Here is a 12,243-nt window from a genome sequence, read left to right as displayed (position 1 = left end):
TCTTATCCTTTCAAAAAATTGATTTTCAAACCTTTTTCAATTAACTACTTGACTTTTTGTTTGATTTTAAAAGTTTACTATTTCTTATCTTTTTCATAACCACCTAACTACTTTTCTTTCTCTAATTTTCAAAAACCACTAATAACTTTTTCAAAATTCTTTTTAATTAACTAATTGTTTTAAATTTTAATCTTATTCTTTTAATAATTTCGAATTCTAACTTAATTTATTAAATAAAAACAAAATTTTTTCTTTTAAATTAATATTCGAATACTCTCTCCCTCATCTCTTTCTATTTATTTTATTTAATTACTAACACTTCTCTTCTTCTTAAAATTTGAACCCTCTCCCTCTCTCTGTGTTCGAATTCTCTTTATTTTCTCTCTACCTCATTCTTTTATTTTCTCTTCTTCTACTCACATAAAGGAATCTCTATACTGTAACATAGAGGATTTCTCTTCTTTTCTGTTCTCTTCTTTTTCATATGAGCAGGAACAAGGATAAGGACATTCTTGTTGAAGCTGATCCTGAACCTGAAAGGACTCTGAAGAGGAAGCTGAGAGAAGCTAAAGCACTACACTCTGGAGAGGACTTTACAGAAATTTTCGAAAAAGAAGAAGACATGGCCGAACCCAATAACAATGGTGGAGATGCAAGGAAGATTCTTGGTGACTTTACTGCACCATCTTTTGACTTCTATGGAAGGAGCATCTCAATTCCTGCAATTGGAGCAAACAACTTTAAGCTTAAGCCTCAATTAGTTTCTCTAATACAACAGAATTGCAAGTTTCATGGACTTCTATTGGAAGATCCTCATTAGTTCTTAGCTGAATTCTTGCAAATCTGTGATACTATTAAGACCAATGGGATTAATCCTAAGGTCTACAGACTTATGCTTTTCCCTTTTACTGTAAGAGACAGAGCTAGGATATGGTTGGACTCACAACCTAGAGAAAGGCTGAACTCTTGGAAAAAGTTAGTCAATGCTTTCTTGGCCAAATTCTTTCCACCTCAAAAGTTGAGCAAGCTTAGAGTGGAAGTCCAAACCTTCAGACAGAAGGAAGGTGAATCCCTCTATGAAGCTTGGGAAAGATACAAGCAATTGATCAGAAGGTGTCCTTCTGACATGCTTTCAGAATGGAGCATCTTATGTATATTCTATGATGGTCTGTCTGAATTGTCCAAGATGTCATTGGATCACTCTGCTAGTGGATCTCTTCATCTGAAGAAGACGCCTGCAGAAGCCCAGGAACTCATTGAAATGGTTGCAAATAACCAGTTCATGCATACTTCTGAACGAAATCCTGTGAATAATGGGACAACTCAGAAGAAAGGAGTTCTTGAGATTAATACTCTGAATGCAATATTGGCTCAGAATAAAATATTGACTCAGCAAGTCAACATGATTTCTCAGAGTCTGACTGGAATGCAAGCTGCATCCGGCAGTATTAAGGAAGCTTCCTCTGAAGAAGAAGCTTATGACCCTGAGAATCCTGCAACGGAAGAGGTGAATTACATGGGAGAATCCTATGGAGACACCTATAATCCTTCATGGAGGAATCATCCTAATTTCTCATGGAAGGATCAGCAGAAGCCTAATCAAGGCTTCAATAATAATGGTGGGAGAAATAGGTTTGGCAATAGCAAGCCTTTTCCATCATCTTCTGAGCAACAGACAGAGAATTCTAAGCAGAGCCTCTCTGACTTAGCAACCATAGTCTCTGATCTATCTAAGACCACTCTCAGTTTTATGACTGAAACAAGGTCCTCCATCAGAAATTTGGAGGCACAAGTGGGTCAGCTGAGTAAAAGAGTGGCCGAAACTCCTCCTAGTACTCTCCCAAGCAATACAGAAGAGAATCCAAAAAGAGAGTGCAAGGCCATCAATATAGCCAACATGGCCGAACCTATGGAGGAGGGAAAGGCAGTGAATTCCAGTGAGGAAGACCTCAATGGACATTCACTGGCCACTAAAGAGTTCCCTATTGAGGAACCAAAGGAATTTAAGGCTCATACAGAGACCATAGAGATTCCACTGAACTTACTGTTGTCATTCATGAGCTCTGATGAGTATTCTTCCTCTGAAGAGGATGAAGATATTGTTGAAGAGCAAGTTGCTCAGTATCTAGGAGCAATCGTGAAGCTGAATGCCAAATTATTTGGTAATGAGACTTGGGAGGATGAACCTCCATTGCTCATCAATCAACTGAATACCTTGGTTCAACAGAAATTACCTCAAGCTCCAATTTAGCCACCTTGGCATCCAGCTCGTCTTTCAAAGTCTTAATCCTATCATATTCACACTTAGCATCTTCCATAAAAGCTCTGGTAGCATGAAGTGGAGACTCCTGGACAACTCGGGATAAGGCCGCACCAATATTAGACATCCGAATGCTATTGCTCGTTATGAAGTCAAGGTGGTGAAGGATCGAAATGTCGTCCATAGGGACTTTCCCATGGGGAGCAATCAATTCTTTGGCAAAAGCTACACCATCAAATTCTTTGTCATTAAGGTTATAAGTCCCAACAGTCTTTTGCTTCTTGGGAGGAGGACCAGCAGCGGTAGGAGAGGAGGCAGCACCAGAGGTCGTCTGAGACGGGTCGGACAGAATTGGCTGAACTCTCGGGGTCGGGATAATCTTCCTCGGACCCTGAGACTCAGCTGCCGGCTTCTTCGGAGGCAGCTGTGCCGAAGACCCCTCCCCTGACGTCTTATGTGTCAGATTTTGGGCCGCCATCGCTTTCTTGGCCTTCCGAAAGGACTTCATAGAATTCGAAGATTTAACCATCTCTGAAAAGAAGCCACGAAACAATCTTCACCAAAGATAATGGAAGTTCCAAAAAACCAAGAAAGGAACGATCTTGAGGATGAAGGAAAGGAAGCTTCTTTTGCTGAGCAAGAGAAATGCACGAACAAACCAAAAGCAAATTTTAGGAAAGAAATGAGCTTAGGGGCAAGATCGAAGGATGAAACGAAACAGAAAGGAGAAGGAAGCTGAAACTAAGAGCAAAACCTCCTCTTTGATTTCAAAACAAAAGCTTAAAGAGGAAAAAGAAACGGCAAAACAAAATGAAAGCCCAATTAATAGGCATTAAAGGCGCGTGCGTATTCCCAAGAAAGTAACCCCTTCAAGAAACAGACGCAGCAATAAAGGAGCGAAAGCAAAAAATGCTTCGCATTCAAACACAACTCGCGAACAGAAGAACAGATTGGACCTAGATGCTTGAGCACGACTTCCCCAAAGAGATCAAAGCTCAGAAAGCATGACCTCATGGAAAGGTCCAAGCTCAAACAGGGGCACTGTTCATACCCTGGGTCGAGCTAGGCGATCCGGATTGCACGAAGACAAAAACGACCGACCTCTTATAAGGTTGGCTCGTCACCGACCTCTTCCTCAAAGAGATCGGCCAAATCGCTATAAGGGCCTGAGCAGACCCAAAGCAGAAGATCACAGCCCACCTGAAGGCGGCTGGCCAAAGATAAAGTGGACTCACCCACAAAAAGATAAGATAAGATAACTAACTTATCTCAGGGGAGGTCACTCCACACTACTATTAATACACTGGAGCACCCAGGTATAACTCACCCTCTGATTCTACACAAAAAACCTGCTTAAAGCCCGTGCTAACTTAAGCATCGGAGTCTCTTGCAGGGACCACCACCCTCCGGTGACCAAGGATCAAGCAGTATCTCAAGATTCAGCAAGTCGGATCTAACAGCTCCGATCACACTCAAATATCTCATTCGAGATCGACTTTCAGTTTCAGGTAACCCCACGGAACAGGAACCAATTTGAATGAACCCATGAAAGCGAATAGGGCTTTTAGAATTTTAAAGCATTTTTGGGTCAACCGCCAATACTAACCCAACCTATTACTGGAGAAGAGCATGCCCTCTACTCGGAAGTTGCAAGCTGAACTATAGCCTTAGCCCTGGTCCAAGAAGTTGAAAATGGACAGCAGCCTATTTACTTCGTGAGCAAAGCCCTACAAAGAGCATAACTAAACTATCAAAAGATAGAAAAGTTTGCGTATGCTCTTATCCTCACCTCCATATGGCTCCGACCTTACGTTCAGGCTCATACCACAACTCATGAAGCACATTCTACAAAAGACGAACCTTGCAGGAAGGATGCTATAATAGGCTGTGGAACTGTCCAAATTTGATTTGAGATATGAAGCTCGGATAGCAATTAAGTCCCAGTATCTGGCCGACTTTGTGGCCGAGTATACTGAAGGTCGAGGAAGTCCTACGACTTGGGACCTATATGTAGATGGATCATCCAACAAATCCAGAAGCAGAGCCGGAGTCATCTTAGAAAATGAGCAAGGAACTCAGATCGAACTACCACTCAAATTTGAGTTTTCTGCTTCTAACAACCAAGCAGAGTATGAAGCCTTACTTGCTGGCTTAAAACTAGTTAAAGAAGTTGGGGTAGAAAGGTTGATAGTGTTTAATGATTCTCAAGTAATAACCTCCCAAGTTAATGGTACTTATCAAGCCAAAGACCCCAATATGAAAAAGTACCTAGAAGAAGCACGGGAACAACTAGCACAGTTCTCAAAAAGAGAGGTATGACATATAGCTTGGAAATCCAATGCTCAAGCAGATGCCCTCTCCAAGTTAGCCAGTACCAAGGCGAGGGGCAACAATAGAAGTCTCATCTAGGAAACTCTCCATGCACCATCAATGTCAAAAGGAGATGACAACTTGGAAGTAATGGCCATATTCAACCAAAATTTAGGATGGATGACTCACATAGTCAACTATCTTAAATTTGATATCATTCATGAAGATGAAAATGAGGCACGAAAACCATAAGGGAAGCACAAAATTACACTCTGGTCCAAAATATTCTATACAAGAGAGGGATATCAATGCCTCTATTAAAGTGCGTCCCAACCTCTAACACCAAAGAGGTCCTAGAGGAAGTACACAATGGCATATGTGAAAACCACTTAGAAGCCCGCTCACTAGCCAAGAAGGTGATCCGAGTTGGCTTCTTTTGGCCGACCTTGCAAAGGGAAGCAGCTAAGTTTGTCAAAAAATGCCCTCCTTGCCAAAGGCATGCCAACTTCCATGTCACACCTCCTAAAGGGCTCATCAGCGTCACCTTACCATGGCCATTCGTAAAGTGCGGTCTCGATCTCTTCGAACCATTCCCTTAAGCTCCAAGACACGTAAAATACGTCATAGTAGGAGTTGACTATTTTACTAAATGGATTGAGGCAGAATCATTAGTGACCATCACAACCCAACAAAGTCTGAAATTTCTTTATAAGAATAGTTCCACAAGGTCTGGTATATCACTGACTCAACCATTAGGAATTTGGTAACTAGCCTGAAGATCAAGTACCAATCACATCGGTAGAACACCCTCAAGCCAATGGTCAAGCTGAAGCGGCAAATAAAGTAATATTGGCTGGGTTGAAACGCTGACTACAAAATGCAAACAGAGCATGGGCAGACGAGCTTCCTCAAGTTCTGTGGGCATATCAGATAACTCCTCATTTAACAACAGGAGAGTCACCTTTCAACTTGATTATGGCATAGAAGCCATGATTCCTGTAGAGATCGTTGAAGAATCTCCAAGAGTTACATTCTATAATGAAGTGGTCAATATCCAAGAACAAAAGGAAGAACTTGACCTCCTCTCAGAAGTCCGAGAACAAGCTCGGATCAAAGAAGAAACATTAAAGTAAAGGATAGGTTTAAGGTACAACCAGAAAGTAATCAAGAGAAACCTTGCCCCCAACGACCTTATACTGATTCGAAATTACATCAGAGCTCAAAAGTCGGGCGAGAAAAAGCTCACAGCAAACTAGAAGGGGACTTACAAGGTCGCCAAGGTCTTAAGAAATGGTTACTATAAGGTGTCTGACTTATAAGGGAACGAGCTCCTGAAGTCGTGGCAGGCATGTAACTTAAAAAGGTATTATAGTTAGGGAAGCAAACCTTGCTCCCTAATGTACTCTTTTCGACTTCATGGTTTTTTTCTCGAAAAGTTCCAGAAGGGGGTTTTAATGAGGCATCACAGCAAGGCCTAGGAATTGTTAGAAAATCTTTAGCAGCAAATTTCTGTAAACCCTTTTCTTTCTTTAATAATAAGATATTTCTTCTACCAGATTTCTTATTCTCAAACTCATTAATTCAAACTAAAAAAATCGCAAAAATCGTTGACCAACCTATATGGTCGGCAGGATGAAGCAACGAGATACAAATTAAGGTAAGAAGTTATGTAAACAAATTGTAAACCGACCTCAAAAACAGGTCAGAACAAAAACGAAATGAAAAAGTAACTTGGCAAAAGTCTGATTACATGAAGTCAGAACATATAATGGGAAATATAATATTTATATATGAAAGGTCTGGAAAAGACCGATTTACTGCGCCGACATCATTTCCAACTTAGTGAAAAACAACAACAAAGGTTGTCGAAACAAAATCTTTCAACTAAACAGCTGTACAAGCTAAAACATATTTCAAAAGACTCAATCACTTATACCAAAGAATCACTATTAAAGTAGTGAAGAAAGGTTTTTTTTAACAAGTTTCTAAAGTTGTTTAAAACTACAACTAAGACAAAATAAAATTGTTCAAAATCAACCACTACAAAGATCCACGGATCAGGCCATTCAAGAGCTACGAAAAATAAAGTTTACAAAGGATTAAGTTATTTCCTTGTGACAGGATCCTCGGCGTGAATGGAGGAAGTCGGATCGTATTCAGAGACAAGCACGGCAGGATTTGGACGAGGAAGGAGTTTGCCACCAACAAGCTTGCCTCTGTGTTGAAGCTCAGGATCCTGGGAAGTCTGACCGACCTATGCCCCCGAAGCCTTTGGGTCAAGCGAAGGGATATCATTCTCATCATCATCTGGAGCAGGAATGATCATCCTATTTACCATTATGTTGTTCGGACTGATCAGGGAAAGGTCCACTTCGGAAGCAATAACTCGGAACTGGGCTTTCAGATTTACAACCATCTCGTCCATACCTTCGGTCACAGACTCATCGAGCTCCGTATATTTGTCTCGGGATTTAGTAATTTCATCCACAAGATCGAGCTTCTCCCCAAAAACACGAGTATAACTCTCTTCAGATTTCTTCTTCAACCCCTCCGACATAGTCAAAGCAGCCTCCGCATGTTTGATTTTGGCCCGAGCTTTACCAAGGTCGAAAAGCAATGCGTCTCTCTCCTCATCGAGCTCCTTTTTTGTCTCCTTCAACAAGGATACCTCGGCCTGAGATGCCACCAAAGAACTATGTGTGGCATTAAGGGGAGTCTTCTCCAACTCTCTGGCCAAGGCTACACATATATCCGCTGTCCGAACTCCACCTCATGCTAAGAGCTGAATGTGACTTTTAATGGCCACATCATCCATGCTAATATAGCTATGAGGAAGGATGTGCTTTTTATTCCACGCAAGGCCATGAAAGCCCTGCTCGTATATGCTCCCTGACTCTGAGGTCTTGCACCTCTTAGGATTTGGTTCGTCAATAATAGGGGGAGGCCGAGTTACTTGTTTGGTCGGGCCGAGAGGAGGAATAGATTGAGAGGTCAGGTCTGGAATAATCTTCTGAGAAGATGAAGGGCCTAAGTCTGACTTCGAAGGCGAGGACAGGACGTCGGGGTCACCAACTTCTTTCAATTGAATGTTTCACGTAACAACGTTTTTCTGGTAGAACGAAGCGTCTTCATGGCAACTGACTTAGGAGCCATCCTTTCTGCAACATCCAAACAAAGGAACATTAGTCATCAGCAGAATCTATAAAGGGAAGAGGAAACTATCTAACTCTGACTGAAGATGGCTCGGGTTCCCTAAATACCTCTTTGTGTCTAGATAAGGAGCTCGACCTCAGAACTCCTGAAACACCCCGAACACACTCGACTCTACCTCATCTAAATCATCTGAGTTGTACTTAACTATCACATGGTTGTCTTCCCAATACAAAAGGAAGACCAGTTCATCCTCATCATTCAAGAAAAATGGTCGGACATCCTCAACAGTTCAAACCTTAAAAAGTAATTTTTGAAGTCATGAAAGGATTCATCATAGATAGCAAAGACTTTTCTACCCTAGATAGCACGGAAAGACAGTCAACCTAGTGTTTTAGAACTAAAGGGTTTGGTGAGCACAAAGAGATAAAAGAAGACATTGAGAGAAGGTCGAATATCTAGCTCTCGACAAAGAAATTGATATATTTTCAAGAAACCCCAAGAATTAGGATGTAATTGAGTAGGGGCAACGTTGCAGCATCTAAGGACCTCGGACTCAAACTCAAAAAAGGGAAGGTAACCTCTAACTTTGTGAAAAAACAATCATAGATATATATGAAATGTCGTTCTGACCTATCAAGTCGGAAAAAGCAGACTCTGTCCTCAGGGTCGGCAACAACAATCTAATAGTTCCTCTCATCCTCCCGACTTAAGCATAGCCTATGATGCCTACGAAAGGTCTCGACATATTCATTATCAATAATAGGGACAGGGGTAAGAACAGATAAATCTACCCAATTCAAATCGGACGGAACCTTAGTCGACATGCTGTAAATTACTGAATGAGACATACAAACTACACTTACAACACAATAAAATAAAAAAAAAAATCACTACAAATCAAGCAAAGCAAAGCAAACTAAAGCAATTAGAAGGTTGAGTCAACATCACAAGTCGACATTAACTTTCCGGACGTAAACAACAGTAACACATGCATTCATAAAATCCAAAAGAAGTCGAGCCAACATTGTGAAACCCTCCCAAAACACCAAAATAACTATGTAATGCCTCTTACACATGAAAATGGCATCATTTGGGGCAATATAAAACCCCATAATTAGGACCACATCACCAGTAACAACAATGAAATCTTTTCAAATCTTTAAAAAAAATAAATAAAAAATTCAGATTCTCAAGAATGCAAAGTCCCAGAGTTAGAGTAACAATCACAAGTAATATTTTGCAACTACCATTCATTCTATATACTAGAATGTAGAAAAACAAAAAAAAAAATAGATAAGAGCACCAATTTTAAAGAAGTGCAAAAATAAAAGGGCACGTCAAACTGCAGAAACATGAACGGTCCTCTCTTCACACAAACAAAAAATGGAAGAAAGAGAAGACGAAAAAATGAAATGGAATAAGGAGAATACGAAAAAGTAAACAGATGAGGAAAACGAAAAAAGGAAGAAAAAAGGAAGAAATAAAGTATTTATAAGGAACGAAAGGGCAAAAGAGACATTTCGCACCCCTTTTTAATGACGCGCATGAATCCCAAGAAATAACCAACCTCCTGAAGGCGGATACCCCAAAGAAAATTAAAGCCACAAATGCTTGAACCCGACCTTGTAAAAGCTCAGACTTAAGGAAGGGCATTGTTCATACCCTGACTCAAAAACATAAAGCCATGTCCAATAAGATAAAGGCCCACCCAAAAAATGGTGGCCTCTTCTACTTGCCCGACCTCATAAGAAGTCGGGCGCGACAAGGGAGGTCTAACCCTACTTATCTAAATAAATAACTATCTAGGGGTGTTCGCGGTGCGGTTTGGTTCGGTTTTAAGGGAAAAAGTCATCCGATCCGAACGCTTAATTTATGTGCGGTGCGGTTTGGATTGGATGAATTTTTTTTTGGAAATCCGATCCGATCCGATCCGATTACAAGCGGTTTGGATCGGTTTGGATTTGCGATTTTTTAAATAAAAAAATTAAATACATATAACAAGTCTCAACATCAAATTTTAAATAATAAAAAATGACATAACAAGTCTTAACAATATCTTAAAAAACTAACGATAACATAATAATAGAAATAAAATTATAGGTTAGTTAAAATAAATAAATAAATAAATAACATTTTCAACATAAAATATTTATTAAATAATAATAATAATACATGAATAATAGAAAAATGTATAACAAATTGAACATATTATAAGTATAATTGTAAATATAATAATAAAATAATAATATTATAGCACATTGTGCAGTTTGGATTGGATTGGATCGGTTATGAAAAGTAGATCCGAAATCCGATCCAATCCAGCGGTTTACAAAAAATAGAATCCAATCAAATCCGAATTAGTGCGGTTTTAATCGGTTTTTGGTTTGGATCGGATTGGATGTGCTGTTTAATTTAGATCGGTTTGGATTTGAACACCCCTATAACTACCTCCCTAAATATCTTCTACTATCTCTATCTCATCTAGAAAGTAGATCTCAACAAACTTCCAAGACAAAGGGAACGGCTATCCACCAACAAAGGTAGAACTACTCCAAAAAGTGATTATCTACTCTACTATAAATACACTGACACCCCTCATATATAGTCAAGTCCCAATCTATTAAAAATCTGCTAAAAGTCCTTGCTAACTTAAGTATTGGAGTCTCTTGCAAGTACCATCCCCACCTCCTCACGAGGAACTCAGACGGCGGCACCTCAACACCAGCACAAGTTAGACGCTGTCTTAGAAGGAGTTTGAACCTCACGTTCAACCCCAAATTACCATTTCAAGTAACTCTTGGAACAGTTTTCTAAATAGAGAAAATTATAAAAAAAAAATATCCTGAAAGAGTTGGACATTGACGAAAATATTATTGAAAAACTAAAACTATAAATATGTTTTTAAATATTTAAAAATTTGACATAATTTTTATAAGTGTCATACTAGTATAGTATATGAATTTTATAAAAATATTTAGATAATTATTTAAAAAATTATAATAAAAGTCAAAATAAAGTTTAATTTTTAAACTTTTTTTATTCTTTAAAAAAATTGGGTCATTTACAACCAAAATCATAAAAAAAAAAATTTGTGTATGTTCATCAGTTTCTAAGAATGAAAATATCTTAATTTTTTAATTAGATTTGTATAAAAATTATCAAAATTTGATAACAATTTCGCCTCGCAATTCGCAAAGCACCCGCCATGGGTACAATTTCATCTTTACTGGCAGCTAACTTCCACACTATTTTTCCATTGACATTGTTGATAGAGTCACCGTTTAAGATTGGATATTGAATGGCCAATTTCATTATCCCGTACAAGCAGGAAAACAACACATGTCTCGCCTTATCATCTCACCTAATAACATGTCATAGTGGCTGTTAACATTCTATTTCAAATTTCCGTTAACAGTATTAATTGAGAGAGGAACTAACTAGATTCATAATTTAAAATTGTGAAAATCAACTGAAAAACCAGAAAATGTTTTCAAAAGAGATCAACACATAAATAAATTAACTCCAAATTTATAACAAAACGCAATGGCATTGTTGGACCATGCTATATAATTAGGCATTATTATTGTCGCTGCAGGTCTAGAATTAGAAGTTAACAATTAGTTGTTAGAGTTGAAAATAAAAATTCACTCCTAAATATTATAATGTGAATATTTTGTCATATTTTGGCTGATTTTTTTCGTTATGGAGGAGGGACAGGTGTTGTGCTGGGCTATGGAAGATGGGGGTGCTACACAGAATTGTGGGATAGTTTTTAGCTCATATTTGATAGGAAGAAATCGGACCCTCCGAGTTCTTTGTTTTAAAAATTTTGTAAGCAAATCAGAGGGTCCGTTTTGCTTGTAGCATACAAAATTCACATAGAAGAAATCAGACCGTGCGATATCTCCTAACACGGATGGTCCGTTTTCTTTGTTGGTTTTTTGTTTGAATTTGGATCTACTAATTGCTGGATCCGACTTGTGCATGAAAAATTTTTTTTTTTTAAGTTACAGGAAATCAGAAGGTCCGAGTTCCCTTCAGCAACTCGCAGGGTCCGATTACTGTCTTCCTTACACCACAGTCCGATAAAGCTCCCCAACTCTCCATATCCATGTCCTACACTAACGTTGCCTCCATAATAAAATTAATTTGCGTTTTTAGGGTTGTATGTACTTCAAAAGAAATACTTAGTAAAACCTGCTAATTCATTTGTTACTTCAATGTTCAATCATTGATACACTTTTTATGTACTTTTTACCGAAACACATTAATATTCGCCTATCTACTGATATGGAAATTATACTGTGAGTGGAGTAGCATAGTTTAAAGAGGCTTTAGATTATGAGGCTTCATAATTTAACAAGGTCCTCCATATTTTAGACCTATTTATGTATTTATGTATTATGCATAGCAAACAACTTTTTTGCACATAATCACCAAACAGATACATAGGTTGAATTTTCTACTCGCATTTTTTGTATGACACCATCTTTACTGCAAACTAACATGATGAAAACCAC

At 38.7% G+C, this 12,243-nt stretch overlaps 1 non-coding gene and 1 pseudogene across 1 annotated transcript; both read right to left on the bottom strand.

Annotated features, from left to right (window-relative positions):
- Window positions 1–1,024: 1,024 nt before the first annotated feature.
- On the bottom strand, window positions 1,025–1,132 carry LOC148562849 (small nucleolar RNA R71). The gene has a single exon (XR_015887765.1). It is a non-coding gene; the product is annotated as a small nucleolar RNA R71 (small nucleolar RNA).
- Window positions 1,133–6,674: 5,542 nt separating this feature from the next.
- LOC148562848 (uncharacterized) lies at window positions 6,675–8,547 on the bottom strand (annotated as a pseudogene).
- Window positions 8,548–12,243: the final 3,696 nt, after the last annotated feature.

The sequence above is a fragment of the Arachis ipaensis genome, chromosome B6, assembly GCF_059453495.1.
Source record: "Arachis ipaensis isolate K30076 ecotype BB chromosome B6, ASM5945349v1, whole genome shotgun sequence".
In the NCBI taxonomy this organism is placed as follows: domain Eukaryota; kingdom Viridiplantae; phylum Streptophyta; class Magnoliopsida; order Fabales; family Fabaceae; genus Arachis; species Arachis ipaensis.
Note: the sequence above shows the minus strand (reverse complement) of the source record. Positions and strands in the feature narration are given on the sequence as shown.